A 14,066-nucleotide genomic window follows, 5' to 3' on the forward strand; every position below is an offset into this window, starting at 1 on the left:
TCACCCAATCCAGGGATATGTTTTGTGTTGAACTTCTTTGGCACCGTACGTAGCCAACCGTGCTCATCCAGTTCAGCTTGTGAGCATCTGCCGGCCATGCTGGTTATCCACATTGCACACTCCCGATGGGAATCCCATCCATGCAGCCCTGTACTGTCTTTGCTGCACAGCAAACTACAGTACAGGGCTGCATGGATGGGATTCCCATCCATGCAGCCCTGTACTGTCTCTGCTGCACAGCAAACTACAGTACAGGGCTGCATGGATGGGAATCCCATCCATGCAGCCCTGTACTGTCTCTGCTGCACAGCAAACTACAGTACAGGGCTGCATGGATGGGATTCCCATCCATGCAGCCCTGTACTGTCTCTGCTGCACAGCAAACTACAGTACAGGGCTGCATGGATGGGATTCCCATCCATGCAGCCCTGTACTGTCTCTGCTGCACAGCAAACTACAGTACAGGGCTGCATGGATGGGATTCCCATCCATGCAGTCCCGTACTGTCTTTGCTGCACAATAAACTACAGCGCACATGCGACGTGCCCCGGAATGTATTCGTGACTCTTTTAACATCACCACGTAAGTTTTAGCGGCCGGTATTATGATTCATAATTAATTTTTTTGTTAGGTCAAGTAATGATCTGGCCAAATGTCTGGAATAAGATCCTCCGCGAACTAACATGGCTAAAGAAATTCAATGTCACCAGTAATTGTAAGAACAAGTCGCAATCTCGCACGCCTTTTGGATGTGACTGTCCGTCCATATGTCCCTCCCACGCAGACAGCCAATCTGCCAGCCTGCAACACCTTTTTGTTAAATCTTATATGGTGATGTAACCTACGCGCACATGCTCACGTGCCAGAAATCCAGCCATCCAGGAATCCAGCCAGGCAGGCAGGAATCCAGCCAGCAAATCCTTTTAGAATATGCCGTGAAGGAAAAAAGTATTTGATCCCCTGCTGATTTTGTATGTTTGCCCACTGACAAAGAAATGATCAGTCTATAATTTTAATGGTAGGTTTATTTGGACAGTGAGAAACAGAATAACAACAACAAAATCCAGAAAAACGCATGTCAAAAATGTTATAAATTGATTTGCATTTTAATGAGGGAAATAAGTACTTGACCCCTCTGCAAAACATGACTTAGTACTTGGTGGCAAAACCCTTGTTGGCAATCACAGAGGTCAGACGTTTCTTGTAGTTGGCCACCAGGTTTGCACACATCTCAGGAGGGATTTTGTCCCACTCCTTTTTGCAGATCTTCTCCAAGTCATTAAAGTTTCGAGGCTGACGTTTGGCAACTCGAACCTTCAGCTCCCTCCACATATTTTCTATGGGATTAAGGTCTGGAGATTGGCCAGGCCACTCCAGGACCTTAATGTGCTTCTTCTTGAGTCACTCCTTTGTTGCCTTGGCCGTGTGTTTTGGGTCATTGTCATGCTGGAATACCCATCCACGACCCATTTTCAATGCCCTGGCTGAGGGAAGGAGGTTCTCACCAAAGATTTGATGGTACATGGCCCCGTCCATCGTCCTTTTGATGCGGTGAAGTTGTCCTGTCCCCTTAGCAGAAAAACACCCCCAAAGCATAATGTTTCCACCTCCATGTTTGACGGTGGAGATGGTGTTCTTGGGGTCATAGGCAGTGTTCTTCCTCCTCCTAACACGGCGAGTTGAGTTGATGTCAAAGAGCTCCATTTTGGTCTCATCTAACCACAATACTTTCACCCAGTTGTCCGATGTTCATTGGCAAACTTCAGACGGGCATGTATATGTGCTTTCTTGAACAGGGGGACCTTGCGGGCGCTGCAGGATTTCAGTTCTTCACGGCGTAGTGTGTTACCAACTGTTTTCTTGGTGTCTATGGTCCCAGCTGCCTTGAGATCATTGACAAGATCCTCCCGTGTAGTTCTGGGCTGATTCCTCACCGTTCTCATGATCATTGCATCTCCACGAGGTGAGATCTTGCATGGAGCCCCAGGCCGAGGGAGATTGAAAGTTATTTTGTGTTTCTTCCATTTACGAATAATCGCACCAACTGTTGTCACCTTATCACCAAGCTGCTTGGCGATGGTCTTGTAGCCCATTCCAGCCTTGTGTAGGTCTACAATATTGTCCCTGACATCTTTGGAGAGCTCTTTGGTCTTGGCCATGGTGGAGAGTTTTAAATCTGATTGATTGATTGCTTCTGTGAACAGGTGTCTTTTATGTAGGTAACAAGCTGAGATTAGGAGCACTCCCTTTAAGAGTGTGCTCTTAATCTCAGCTCGTTACCTGTATAAAAGACTTCTGGGAGCCAGAAATCTTTCTGATTGAGAGGGGGTCAAATACTTATTTCCCTCATTAAAATGCCAATCAAATTATAAGATTTTTGACATGCGGTTTTCTGGATTTTGTTGTTGTTATTCTGTCTCTCACTGTTCAAATAAACCTACCATTAAAATTATAGACTCATCATTTCTTTGTCAGTGGGCAAACGTACAAAATCAGCAGGAGATCAAATACTTTTTCCCTCACTGTAGTATTGTTCTAAAAATCTAATTTAGAAATTAGATACAACGTTTAGCTTGAGACTGCATCAAGCATCTTCAGGATGTCAGAGTAAAATCCAGCAAGTCAGAATCCCTGTGTCACCTGACCCAGCTTCTTCCATAGTTGTCTTCACTTCACAGCAACAGCCAATCAGATTTAAATGAGATATTATCCATTACAAATCAATTTTTTTTTTATATTTTCCAATTTACCTGGGCCAATTATTAACATTATATGCATTATTCATTAAAACTACTCATGCATATACTTGTCTGTAGCAGGATAGCATTATTTTAGTTAACTGAAGCTTAAAACTAGGTGTTAGAAATGTTATCATAGTTTATTGTTGGATACATTATTATTATTAATAATAACTAATGATGGAGACAAAACAGATCCTTGCAGAACACCAGAGTTAAGTGAATACCTCAGTGGGCTTTGCCTGGTAGGATGATGGTTTAGTTTTTAATTTGTCTGTGTTTGGGTGATTTGTGTGCCTTTCTTGTAATCAGCACTCATGTCGTGTTTGTGTACTCTTTGTTATTGTGACGTTCTTACCCCGTGCCCCTACTTGCCGTCTGTGAAAAAGAGCTTGAGAGCTCATCGGATTCCTCCAGTATGAATAAATATTCTGATAATGGTGAACGTATCAGATGGTGATACAATGATGGAAATTTGAGCTTATTAAGAACATTCTTTAAATTGACCTGTTTATCTTCGCACAATATAAGCAACAATTATCCACGCTGCTATAAGATTGGTATTTCTCATCAAAAAGCATAAACAATCATACTCCGGTCATCCTCTCAGCAGCTTTTGGCTAACCATCGAACAAAGACAGTCACTGCATCACACGCTTTGCGATGTGCGTTTGCAGCTGTCTGGAATGCTCTTCCGTTCAATATTAGGAAGCCATTGGAGCTATGCACTTTTACATCATTTAGATTTAACACATTTCTTGAGAATTATTTTTGTGTTTAGTTTGTTGTCGTTCCCTCTGGTTAGCACAGATGGCTACGTATAGTTCAAAATACATGCGTGTACAAAATATGTTTTAATTTTCAGAGCTCATAATTAGTCTAATTAAGTGACAAAAACAACAGGTAAATGTATGTGTGTGCAGTAACAAGGCTGACAGCATTAGCTCCCTACACTTGAGAGACTGCTTGAATCACGAGTGGCAGAAACCCAGAGTCAAACTCAGTTTTGCAGTGGTGCCAATTCAGCTCTCTCACCCTGGAAGCAGCCATCCTCATTGCACTTTTAGTTTGACGTGCAGCTGGCGTGTAACAGGAGGTGAATAACATTTCGGCCATGAAGCCGGAGAAGGAATAGGCTCAATCACTACAGATATGTACATATTTACAATGTATAAGGTATCTTGTGGAATATGGCGTGTAATCTATTAAACAAACCAACAATAGCTTTCCAACATAATACAGGTTTTTTTTTTTTGCTTAGATTGCGTAAATATATAAATTTAAAAATAATAATAAATATATTAATAAATATATTTTTCTATTTATATTTATAAATATATTTATATAATTTATATTATAATAAGAAACGTATTAATATATATTCATATCATTTATGTGATAATAAGAAATATACAAAAATATATTTATATTATTTACTTTTCACACAAAAAACCTGTATAATGGATGACATTGGTCGTGAAAGCCTACGTGTTAAACCGAGGGTTCCAACAGTTACTCAACCTCTAACATGTTAATCTTGCCTTTACTTTGAAAGTGAATATGCTCAAATAGATATATACATATTCTGTAACTCACATTCTGTATCGAGATTCCAGATCTATTTTTTTTTATTGTAAAAATAAAGCGAAATGAATGAAGGCCCTGAAAAAAGTTTCCTATTCAAAAAAGAAAGACCGCGCTATTTTTACATCAGATATCAACTGATTTAAAATTGCCCAGTTAATGCGACCCTTGGGATTAAATATTTTGGCGTGCTTGCCAATGCGGTCGCATTCCACAGAAGTGGAGTTTAGTTTGCAGCAATTGTAACGGTGTCCTATAGTGTAAGCACAAGGTAATCGACTGCCGGTATAGAATTCCCAGTCCAGCCTCCGGCTCTCCCCCCCCCATCCCACCATGACCATACGTCAGTCTTTACGCTAGGGGGTTTTCACGTGATTTAGATTCATGGGGCAAAGTTACAATTTTTTTCAGTCCAAATATGACACAACACGTCGTCAACCCCGGGTGTTTTCCAAAAAAAATTCCCATGTTAGGCGTGGCCAAAAGATTTATGCCCACGGCAAAGGAAATGATGAACCTTTCAATTAACTGTGTTGGACACACCCCACCTGGGCCCTCTGAAAAAGCCATTATTGGGCCGCACGTGCTCCGCTGGCTGCAAACAAAAATACCTCGGCGCCTACGCCGCCCAACGGCCTCCATTTGGTCTTTGTCAAGAGCGGCGGGGGCTGTGCATCGGGAGATGGTTGGAGCGGGAATGTGGAATACACTGTGCGTGCAAACTAAAAACAGAATCGTGTATTTGTCATCATCGTAAATCGAGACGTGTTCCATCTACACATGGATGATTGGCACCGAATTGACGCTCGTCTTTTTTTGAGTGTTCTGTGCAGCTGCAATGCATCTAAAACTCTCACGTGCTGCAATTTCTGATCGTCATTTTTCATTTTGTTAGCGAGTGAGCCACGTTCACATCTCTGGACTGTCCGTCATTAGTTTCATCCAAAAACGGGTTTTAAAACCTTCCAATGCTGCATTCGCATCTCGCCGACGTCGATCTGTTGTTAGGAAGGCAAACAGTGGGAGTAGTGTGGTCTTGCCTTCAGGTTTGATGGGGTTTTTCCCCCCACAATACATTTAATCTCGTCTTAAGTGCTTTAGAATGTGCATCAATCCTAAATTATCGTCTAAAAATAATGGAAATGAATGTACAATCATATATACGTTTCAACTCCCCCATCAGTAAGCAGTTGCCTGCAGATACACCAAGATGTATACAATTCAAGTTCACGGCTCGTTATAGCCCATTGTTATATTACAAATTAACGTAATGTTCATGGTTTTAAGCCTGTTGTTACTGTTGATTACAATCAAAATATATACAATGTAAGATTAGACGAATACTCTTTTTTTGTAAGTTTAACATATGGTTTTACTGATAAATAACACATCAAAGCGATACCGTACAAAAGGTGATATAACAAGATACGTTGTTAAAATGCAATGCTTTGATATGTCTTTGAACTGTGAAAATGTATAATGTTTGCATGTTAAACGTATTAAGAGTGCTGATGCCCGTGGCTATATTATTAAAGGTTGGGGAATGGCTCCTTTCCCAGGGAGGGTTCATCCTCCGTTGCTGTAAAAGTGCAGCACTACCTGGCGTGTGTTAAATAGTGGTAAGGTAAGAGTTTCCAGAACAGGAGCGTAGAATGATCCATCAGTGGCTCAGGTCAACAGTCATCAACTTACTTAAACACAGACAGGTCGTGACTTGACAGCAACGTTGCCTTGAATCTGCGAGCAACTGAGCTACACGAGTTAATGTCTCACACAGGACCAACATTATGGGGCCTTACTGATCAACCGTGTGGAATTTAGCTTTGTGGACATTTTGGCTAGCGGAAACATCCCATAAATCCTAATTTTCACAGTTCAAAGTTGTTCTTTCACTTTATTCTACTCCACGGAATGTGGAGAGCACGTGTTCATTCTTCAAGTTCACTTCACAAGCACCGGTGCCTAATCTTTAACCAAAGTGCGAATTCTCCACAGCATTGCGATTTCATGATGCTCGTTTGCCTGCTGTCCTGCAAAATGGGTTGTTGTGCATATTATAAAGTTCCTGTGGAATTTGAGAAATGATTATGCACTTTGCGAGCATAACTTTCCATCGCATCCTTCCTTGCGTCAAATCCCACAAGCATCGTACAGCTGCTCTCCTACCTCTGTTCCACTGGACAACAGCGCCGTGTTGGGGCTGTGCTGAGGCAGCACGACTCCGGGAGGTTCCAGGTTGGTTTTCCACTGCAGGGCCTCGGCCGTGCCATGTTGGGCACAGGGAATGAACGAATGTAGATGTATGTACGTAGATAACCGTGCCAATCGGAGGTGCGATTATGTGGTGAGATGAAAATGATTAACCCAACTCCAGCACCCGATTATATATATATTATTCGTAAGAATGACAGACATTACATATTTATAGTGCAACCCTGGTATAACCCGCTTCTAACCCAAAACCTATGGTAGGTATATCAACATTTTTAGTGGGTGAATGTATTGACTGTTGTGGCAGGGCACGTGCATAATAATTGTTTTGTCGTTGTGAATATGAATCCATTATATATCTGGATCTGATTATTTTTTTAGGCTACATGTAAATTCACCATTTGGCATAGACACTGCCACGAAGTGGCTCATGGTGCCCAAGCAAGTCAGCAACTAGGAGGTAAAATTAAAGGGATTATTAGAACTTTCAGATATTTGTTTTACTCTGAGCTTTATTTCATCTTTAAAAAATAAAAACTGTCTGTACCAATACTCCTTGGCACGACGCTATAAAAGGCGAGCCCAGGAGGAAGGCAAATGAGTCTAACCAGCCTCCTGTCTGCATTCCTCCTTCCCCACTAGGCCCGTCCCCATGAAAATTGTGTCCGTGCTCAGATAACGCTAAAATATAACCAGCAGCGGCGTAGCTCGTGGCAATAGCAGGAGCACACCCACCACTCACACTCACTCCCCTCTCCACATCTACAAAGAGAGTTTAACCAGTGGTGTTAATGAGGTGGCTGGCGGGCTCAGGGGACCAATGCACAATGTCAGAGCACTGAGCCAGCACCTCTGTGATCCTGGGTTTGAGACCCCCCCCCACCCCCCCGGGCAGACAAGTGAAAAATGAGCATTTGCTCCAGAATGGTTTTTGCATACAGATGGTTTGGTCGCGTCACACATACATACACACACACGCACTCTAGAGTCCTGGAAATTTGTATTTGCCCTTGGATCTTGAATTACTAGGAGGTTGAAAAGTCTTCCCAGACCACAAGTAGACATCGGCAGTTAGCTCCACTGTGGAACGGAATATCTTGGATGCTCAAACATGAAGGCATGTATTTTGGTTGCAAGGGAAACTGTTATTTGTAAGACCAACAGACTTAGATATAAACATAGTACTGCCACACCTCTATACATTCTGCAAGTCAAGTCGAATTTTTGTATTATTCATTATTAATCTCTTTCTCCCCATTGTATTCCTGTGGTGTCATGAGATTAACACATTCACATCGGTCCTCCCATATGCAGGAGTTCGTTGCTACGTGTTAGAGAAGAGCCCACGAAATCATGATGTCGTATAACTACCCTACTTCTAAAATCCCTTCACATTAGGCCTCAATATCCACAGTATGGGCACACGTTTTGTAGGTGTGCCCATACTGTCTACAAATGATATGGCACTGGCCGCATAGAGAACTAAACATGTCGGCATGTGCTTCTGATAAACTCCATATGCGGCTCAACCTTGATCGAGCGTAGGATGTAGTTCAGTGACACACTCTTGGCCCATGGGGCGACAGTGGAGCAGCATTTGCATCGCGCCGCCCGTCAGTTCCCACGTCCACACCGGAGGGAAACGAATGATCCTCCCAGGGAGCCATCTACGTCTTAGACCTCTCAGAGAGCCATCTACGTCGGAGACTTCAACGGCTGCCACGCGGACTGTGAGCTGCAAATAATTAGATGCCACCAGTGAACGGCTTGCAAACCGTTCCTCACAAAAAATGTCACATTCTCGTTCACGACCCCACGCAGCCGAGGCCACTTCCACTCCTCCAGACGGAAGCGCTACCCCTTCTTCTGAGTTGTGCTGGGTCCGCTGAGTACACGGTCACCCGCAAACCAGCGTTGTGCCAGGTCGCAAAGTTCTCGCACGGCCGGCACAGGCTGCCATTGATCCACATTGGGCTCCAGCTCCCTATTATCAAAAGCTTCAAGAGGATGCGGTGGGAAATTTTTCACGGCCAACCGGGAGACGTGTCGCGAGGCATTTGAATAAATTGAATGCAGCATCGTGACCATGAGCGATGAAGCTCTTTTTCACAGATGTCCAGTCAGGGGCGGGTAAGAACGTTACAACAAACAATACAAAAACACGACAGTCATGCAACGTACAGGAAAGTCAAGTGCAAGGTCTGCACAGCAATTCCACGTGGCTGCGGCCCTGTGCGCTGCACTCCTCCGTGCAGTCTCGATGGAGATAGTGCGCCGCACTGCTGAAGCAGTACGAGTCACCTGGTGACACGCACGTGACCGAGCAGCTCATCAAATCGCTGGAGCCAGATGGGAGAAAACGACGGAGAAGCTGGACTTCACTCAGCCGGAAGTGGAGGAGTCTTACTCCATTGTCTTGGAGCGGTTTCATCAGCTATCAACACAGACTTTTCCCTCCTGTGACATCCAAGCTTCCTCATTGATGTACTTATGTAATTGAAACATATATACTTTATGATTATTTATTTATAGTGATTTGCTTACCTTTCCGATACTTTGCACTCCGATTTTTGTGTGTATTGTTTGTTGTTGTAACTGACACCTGTATATTTGGAGTTTGTGTGTTCTCTGTCTCTTCCTGTTATCGTGTGGATTTTTTTCTCAGGGTCCTCCGGTTTACCCGTCTACATTTAGAAACACCATTTAGAGTATTTGGCTGCTATACATTTTATACGTCATAATCCATTGCGTTGACCTATCATTTGTCGTCAGGTCGCTTCGAGTGCTATAGCTCAGTGGGCCATACCTGATCAAATAAAAATTGTTTCATTGAGTTTTAGTTCTATACAATGTTGCATATTATGTATAAACCTCCACTGACTAAGCTCAGCATAGCTACGAAAACTACATACCTGTATGGTCAGGAGGCTACTGTGTCCTTTATTAGTAATTTCTCTTGCACGGTATGTGAATGTCACTGTGTGGTGCCGGGCTTACGAAGCCACGGCGGATAATGTGTTGGCATTATGTGTAGCCCGCTTACTGGGCGTAGTACCAGCCCTAGCAGGGCTTGGGTGAGCACTGGTCAGCACGGAGACACCACGTACAGTGTGCAGAGCGGGCTCCCGGTGAGGGAGCGAGAGGGAGTGTCAGCCAGCCAAGGTTACATTGGGGCATGATACGCTGGTTGAACTGCCGACACGTGACCGGATGATAGTGGAGGGGGGCCACCGGTGGGTGGTCACGTGGTATAAAAGAGCTTTCGGGAGCCTTCAGGAAAGAGATCTAGAAGGTGGGCGGGGCGAGGGGCGGAGCCAGCCACAGCCCAGGCCGATATAACGGGGCCCCGTGAAGGGCTCGGGGTTCTTCAGGTTGCTGGTGAAGAAGATCCACGTCGGGACCCAGCTTGTGGTCTGGGCCGGGATAGCGAACCGTGTCTAGTTCTGCCATAGCGTGGCTCGATGGGCATTCAACACCCAAGTGTAGGTTGTGTTATGTTGAGTTGGTGAAATAAAGTGTTTCTCCCAAGACAACGTCTGTGACTCAATTGGACTCACTACACATTGGCTTGACTGAATTTTGCAAACCCAAAAGATTAATGGAACAAAAGCTGTAGGCAAGAAGCAAAACACTTCGTCTTATTCAGGTTCAGTGTTGCAGCCATATGAAGACACAAATGTCCATCTGTTAAAACTACAATGTTTATTTTTTACCAGGTAAGGCCGACTGAGCTATATAGCTATTTTTCAGAAGCGACCTGGCTATCACAAATTATAGCTCAACGAAGTGGCTTAACACGTGGAAATTTATAGCAGCCAAATACTCTAAATACATGTTTTATATATGTGGAGGGAAAAACCTGAGGACCCGGAGAAAAATCCACACGACCACGGGGAGAGCCACACAAACTCTAAATATACAGGTGTCATGGTTGGGATCAGACCCACGGCATCCTGTATACCAGCAAGGCAGTTAACATCTCACCACCGTGGCTCCTACATCTGAGTGGGCTTGGTGATATGACTTCGCCATATCACGTATGTTTGTGGGTGGAGTGAGTTTTCTGCTGCTGCTGCTGCTGCTGCTGCTGGGCTGTGACAATCTGGCAGAACGATGTTTCAGGTGCCTTCTTAAGTACCATAAATTTCCCTCACAGCAAAATAAAACTTTCTGGGCAGGTGGAAATAGTTTTTGCCAGGTGAAAATTGGGGCAGAATGTTTCCAGTTGCTGAAAAAAGCTAGAACACTCAACATGGCTGTGTGTGTTTGCATGTTAATATTCACGTACCTTATGTAGGGAGTGGGTGTGTAGTAGTTAGCGCACTGTGCTACTAACCCAGCAACCCGAGTTCAATTCCCGCTAAAGCCAACAATGATGATGAATATATGAACCGATCTATCTTCCCTCGATCAATTAATCCTTAAATTATCTCCGATTAGCAGTTAGCTACGTACGGTGCGAAATAAGTTCAACATGCATACATAAAAATTAGTACCTTGTGCAGTGTGTGAATATTAGCACTGGAGAGACAAAGAAGGTCGGGCGTGATGTTATCCACCCACCCCCTCGTGTGTTGTGTTGTGCTGGCCTTCATAGGTGGAGCCCTTCAATTGTTTGCTAACGTCGCTTCTGGTAGAACGGTCTCCATTAGAGAGCCCCTCAATGAGGGTCTTTGGCCTACTTTTCACTTTTGCTAAACACCTTTTCACAGTTGAGAGTTGCTGCACTTTACCTCCCAACACGCAAATTGACGATCAACTGTTTACACTGCAGGGTGCAAAGAGGCGGAGTGATTTAATAAACTCGCCCCGATATTTCAACTGCCGCACCAGGAGATTAAGCTGCAACCGCTGGATTGTAAGTCTATTGTGCCAAACCGTTGAACCAAACAGGCTCAAGGCGTAATTGGCCAGCCCTGTTGGTGGCATGGGGTTTACATCTACATTATTATACTATTTAGAGTATTCAACTATTCTATAGTTTACCAGGTAAGGCCCACTGAGCTATATAGCTATTTTTAGAAGCGAACTGGCCACAAATAATTATATCTCAATGAAGTGGCTTATCACGTGGAAATGTATCGCAGAAAAATACTCTAAACGCATGTTTCTAAATGTGGAGGGACAAACCGGAGGACCTGGAGAAAAAGCCACGCGACCACTGAGAGAGAGAGAACAAGCAGACTCCAGCAGTTATCAGAGGGCCGGGCTCGAACCCAGGACCTCCCTACCAGGCGAGGGAGATAACGTCTCGCCACCGCGGCGCCCAAATGTCATCGCACTTGCATTAACTCTGCACCGTGCCCTCGTCCCTGGACTGACTGCTGTGTTGGCTCGTTGCACAGGACTCAAAACGACAACAAGGCACGAGAATAACGACGGGTTCACAGTAGACAGGTGACATTTTTCATCAAGATATAAATGGACTCATTTACTTTTTATTGTATTTTGGCTTTCAGCAGTAGTTTCCAAAATATCTCGTAGGAAAATGGCGTGTAAGCAGAACCTACGTGTAAACGACATTATGGCGGTACAGTACATCTAAACAACATAACTTTGCGTTGGTGTCGTAAGCACTAAGACGATGCCACATCACGTATGCATGCAAGTGGAGCGATTATTTTACTGCTGTGGCTGTGATGATATAATCTGGCAAAACGGTGCATTATGTCCTCCTGCTTACAAATGATGTTCCGAGGGACGAGTCTGAAGTTTACCACACAGCAAATGAGCCCATGGTGTGTCCTGCTCATGTTGAATGAATTGACGAGTAATGTGTTTTACAGCTGCAAGCCACATTATGACTTTAAGGGAAACATTTCTTTTGAAAGCCACCTTGTCATAATTTTTTAAAGATTTAACCGGCCAGCCGTGCAGTCCTCGGGAGAGAAATGAGAGATTCAACAACCGGAGCACATGTCCTTACCCATCAGGAGTGTGTTTTCGGCAACCATCTGCGGAAATGTGTAATCACAACCGCACTTTTGCAGGGCCCTGTGAAGTGAGTTGACAGCACGTATGTTTAACAACTGCTTTGTCAGCGGGGACAATTTTATTTTAATTTAACAAAAGAATCCATGGCTTACAAAGTAAAACGCACACAAATGACAACGTGTAAGCTTCAGTTGTGTGGGAAATCAACTGCTTTGGGATTTTTTTTACGAACTTCACCTCCTACTTTAGTGTTGAATTGTTTAGTGGAGCAGACGCACAACCCGAGCCAAATAAATCGGAGAAATGTCCTGCCACGTCCATTGTACGTATTGCTAAATATATATACACACAAGAGAGACATCGGGGCACCACTACGAACATGGTAACGGTGAGAGCAATGGTGATTCGATTCCTCGACTACTTAATTCCCCCGCTAAATCAAATTATGTTTCGTCAATCGGCGTGTCTCATGGTATTTCCCATCAGAAACGATCCCAAAAAACCATCGCCACGTCGTGATGCGGCAACACCTTCGGCTGGAAATGTAAAAGAGGCTCGGCCCTAGCGCTGCTGGCTCACGGCAACTCTGGGGTTCCATGAGTGTGGCGTTATTGCTCCGGCATCTATGCTGCTAAATGTCCGACGCCTTACACTTCGAGACAAGTTGCGCCACACTGTGGAGTCTATATTCCCTTACTCGGCACCTTGCTAGCTTGTATAGTCGAAGGCGATCGCACTTAGGATGATCTCATAATAAAGGAAACCTCTTTATAAAAAAAAAACAATCTTTGGAACAACTGTACAACCGTACAAAGACAGGTATGCAATCGGCACTCCGGGGCTGTGCCCACACTGTCATAAATGCGTTTTTTCTACAACTGCAATTCATTTCTGATAACAAACGGTGACGACGATGCCTTGGTGAAAGAGCGTGCAGCATTTGTAAGCGGATAAACCGTAACATTTTTATTTTGGTTATAAGCTTTGCTTTGAAGCCTCAGTTAACATAATGTGAGAATCCATTCGCCCGATTCTGCATGCCATTCTAACTGGGGAAATATCCAGGTGCTCTGATGCGATAGAATATTCTGAGCCGTACGTGGGATGTGTACTTATTGGGAAAATATCTGCCAAATGCAGCAGGCAATTACGACTTATCTCTGTGCCATCGGGGCATCAGAGACGTCGTAACGAGAAGCAATAAACACCGCTGGAATCCTCTCGGCCTGCGCAGCGTCACGTCGCGTGATGATGGCACGGCCATTGGAAGTCGCCGCCGCCTCACGACACAACCCCTGCGTACTCCGCCGTGCAGCTCTCCGACGTGCAGCTCTCGGTTCGTGCTCCACGTGATGAGAGCTTCTTCAGGTAGCCAGCTGAGACGTCGTTTCCCGAACAGCATTCGGGCTTAACCCTGGAAGGAAAAAAACACCCGGAGGAGAGTGCGGATCTGCGGCTTGAGCCTCCCTCCCAAATACGACGCCGAGATCCACTGCGCACTGCGTCGGTGCTCATAGGATCTTTACTCTCCGTAGGGGAAAAAAAACCCAAAGTGTTTCGTGCGGAGAACGGGCTTAGAAGCGTCTCGTTTGGTGCGGC

The sequence above is a fragment of the Lethenteron reissneri genome, chromosome 35 (genome assembly GCF_015708825.2).
Source record: "Lethenteron reissneri isolate LAM-NWPU_2019-01 chromosome 35, ASM1570882v1, whole genome shotgun sequence".
In the NCBI taxonomy this organism is placed as follows: Eukaryota; Metazoa; Chordata; class Hyperoartia; order Petromyzontiformes; family Petromyzontidae; genus Lethenteron; species Lethenteron reissneri.